Genomic DNA, 4,186 nt, shown 5'->3' on the forward strand with positions numbered 1-4,186 from the left:
GTAAATTAAAGGGTGTTTATAGGAATAGGAAAATATAGCCGTTTACCAAGAACGTGAAAAATGTCATCTGACATGTTTATCCTGAAATTAGGTAATAAGTTGAATTTGTAAGTGAGGTATAGGATATGTGGACACTTTGATCTATTTTGATTTTTTGGTAAATGTATATGCGGATCTGTTTACAGTGACTTATGAACATACAAGCTGATAATTTGGATGAATATGTCAATATTATGGATTCAAGCTAAATATACGTATATATATTATTATAGTATTATCGTGTTGGATAGATGAATTGAGCCAAAGAACACTACAAATCCGGACCAAAATTAGAAAGAGAGAGAGAGAGAGCTTCAATATAAATTCTATTATAATGTTTTAGATCTGAAAAAGCTTATCCTTAAAAGTAGGGAAGTCTGCCCCGTATTTATAGTTTTGCTTTTGTGCCTTTCATACATCATAAAATTTTTTGAATAAAGGAAACCCTAATAAGGATAAGGTTGGGTCGTACGGTCCGACACCCGGGGACACCGTCGCGCATTAGGTGGCAAAACGGTCTTCACACGTGGCGATTGAATAAGCGATCTCTGACTAACGGCCGGATCAACTCGGCCATGAAGGAACCGGACTGCGGCCGGGATCGGCTCGCCCATGAAGAAACCGACTAACGGCCATGATCGGCTCGGTCCGTGGGGAACCGGGCAGGTCGTGATAAATAGTTTGCCGGATAAATCGGACCTTCGGTTTTCCTCCGACTTACCGATCAACCACTACCGATGCAATACTTCCGATGCAGCGCTCGTGCTTGTTTCTTCCTTTTCTTGGTCCCCGATCTCACCGGTCAAGCGTTAATCCGACTTTTACCGTATACATGACAAATTCCATAAGAGACGGTGATGGACATTATCCAATGACTACTCATTTTTGCAATATCAATGATTGAATATTACATTTTCAACAAATTTTCTCCTTACGAAATTTGGTTTACTTGAAAAAGGAAGTCACAAATCTAAAGTAAGGTTCAAACTCAGAGAAAAATGTGTGTACATGTAGCATATATTCCGTAATACGATTGAGTTTTCTAGAAACGCCAGGCTGTATAGCCTATAGCCTATATCCTATATCCTATTTGGAAATGTGTCTCCATAATGAAATGGACAACGCGCACCAGTTCCATCAGAAACACAAGGGGAAAGTGGAGTTAGCCGAAATTTTTAAAAGTTTATGAGCTTTCCACGCTATAGCCGAAAGTAATACGACAAATTTTGGGCTTCCATTTTTGAAATGGACATAAAATGTCATTTGATTTCCATACTGTTGAATTATTGAGAGGTTTTTCTTAGTAGGCGTTTGGACATGCAATTTAAAATCAGTGTTTGGACATGCAATTTTATCCCATAATTTCATAAGATAAAATTCTAAATCATCAAAAAAGACATGATTTGGGTTTCAAACCATGTCCAAATGGCACCTTAAAGTATTACAAAAATTTAAAGACTATTTGCAGAAACCTAATGGAAACATTCTTATGGTTCATCTAATCGCAACAAATCTTTCTATTTTCTCCTCCCACTGTCCCAATTTACAGAGATGCTTTTCTTTTAATTAGACTAAAAAAAATGACAACAATTTCACTTTAAACTTTACGTTTTACGGCGCTAAACGAGATGGTTTATAACTACACAAATATCTTTAGCTTGTTTTAGACCATAAAAATAAAAAAATAAATCCTTTATTTATTAAATTTCGTGGCCTGTGGGACGGAGGGAGTAGCATATTTATACTCGCTCACGATTTCCTTTCTTGTGATCACTCCCATCCAAACATATCATCCTAATTAAATTAGTGATTCCTTCCATACAAGATATTTATTTCTCAAACAAACATTGCAAAAAAGAAAGAAAAATGGAGTATTCCCGAAACTACCCAAAACAATCCGACAAGTGATCTTGTTATAGTGGTTCATCACCTCCACCATCAACCCATAGATTGAGGGTTTGAGTAAGGATAAATGGCCAAATGGGAACACTATTGATCCTTTTGATGGGGTTGGGTGGGGAAAAATAAAAATAAAATTAACCAAAACAATCCAAGGCTACTGAAGATGTTTCCTTGAACTTTTAATTACGAGAATTGGTATTTTAAAGGTACATTAGAAGTTTGTGTTTGTTAATTAAAACTTAGATTCTCAATACGTGTATTACGAATCATGTAATATACAATTTTATAAAATAATATCAATTATTAAAAAAAAAAAAAAAAAGAGTAATAATTATACATAAAGAATATAAAGTACAAGTATTTGTGAGTGATCAATATGGATTGTCAAAATTCAAATTATTCACTTTTTTTGTTGGTTTTATAGCATAATGCATAAAACATCAATATGTTATGTTTCTCTCAAGACATCAAATTTACAATAAAAGGTCACCAACTTTTAAACAATATCTAACTATAAATATCGTTTATTCTCATGAACTATATTTTAAAGTATTAATGTAAATCTAATTCAGGTCATATAACCTTGAAAATAAGCATTCATATAATCTCATGTGTGCTAATAAATTGTGTACCAATTAATCGATTTCATTAAATAGAAGGAATAAGAAAATTAACGTATAAGACATTTAATTCCTATTCATCACATGTACGCAATTAAAATATATCTTGAGATTATCACATACGATAAATATCTACCATAATATTTGTAGAATGAATTTCACAAAACACAAAGGGGTAAATATTAATATATAAATAATCTATAAGTAGTGTGAGAGAAAATAGAAACCCGTATTAAGACGGAGATGAAGACATCATCTTTTGTTCGTGCCCATAAATGACATTTTCGCATGCAAAACTTTTCTTCTTTTTTATTGTATATTAATGCAACTTAGTAATGATTAGGTATTCTTCTTAACATCTCTATTTCTAGTTTTATCAATATTACAATTATACGGGTTAAGATGTATCAAGACTCCTTAAATATGTTTATACGTCTTTTTAATTACACTAGTCTATATTAACGTGCCTCGCATGTTATCCCCTGTCAATCATAACAAATGGGAGGTAATATTATTTAAGTTATATATTATTTGTTATATGAGTTACAAAAATTTGATCATATCTAGTTAATACTTTGTCTGTTACATACATCGCACTAATATACATAAGAAGTAATGAACTTGACAACAAACATATGTGCTACTTGGCCATACATTATTAAAGTATCTAAGTATTCTTGCTGGTTGTAGTCAGTAGTATCATCTTCTGCTAAGTCGAAACTAAAAAATATTTATGAAGCTTGAAAATCTACATCTCATTCAGGCGATCAACATATTTATTTTTGCTACCTAAGACAGCTCTTTATGTCATGTAATTTTGCACCACTTTCATTTTCTTTAAATGATGAATTATTTTCGTTACTTAGCGATCTTCACCACTAACATCACCATTGGTCTTGATAATCAATCGTTCTAGGAGAAGGACCAAATCATCTTACTGCTCTTCTCCAATTTCGACACGAAGGCAAGAAATCATTGAATGAAGAATTTGTTCTTGCTCTCATATTTCTTAATAGCTTATATATTTTCATTTGGAGCCACAAATATGATTTTACCAAGCTAGCCTTTACGGTCTTTGCTTTCATCGATTTGTTGATTAAAACGGTACATCGAGATCTATTATATCGTTGAAGTTCCTACCAAGTATTCCTATCATCTATCGTGTCCTACCTTTACTTTATCTTCCCAAGTCTTTCTTTTACGAAAACTCTTAATCCTAATGTTAGTTACGTCCCTTCCATATTAATAATTTAACTCTTCATTCTATTGTTCATCAAAAGCTTGATTTCTAGATCCGAGAAAATCTTGGGTAAGTGGTCAAAATTATTGGTTTTAAGCTGACAAATATGATTTGGAAAGGATTTAAGACTTTAGAGATTGGGAATTCTTTTAGTAAAAGAACTTAATTCCGTAAAGAACTTAAACGCTTATCAATTGATTCGAAAGCAACATGGTTTCCAACTTTGAAATTTGAATAGCTTTGTGAGACAATTATATATGGTTCAAAAAAATGCAATAAGGAAATGACAAATTATATTTAGCAAAAATTATATGGCAAACCTTAGTTGGTTCCGACTCTAAATATTAGCCAAGATTATATGTATATTACAACTTTATCCAATATA

Source organism: Lycium ferocissimum, chromosome 5 (genome assembly GCF_029784015.1).
Source record: "Lycium ferocissimum isolate CSIRO_LF1 chromosome 5, AGI_CSIRO_Lferr_CH_V1, whole genome shotgun sequence".
NCBI lineage: Eukaryota > Viridiplantae > Streptophyta > Magnoliopsida > Solanales > Solanaceae > Lycium > Lycium ferocissimum.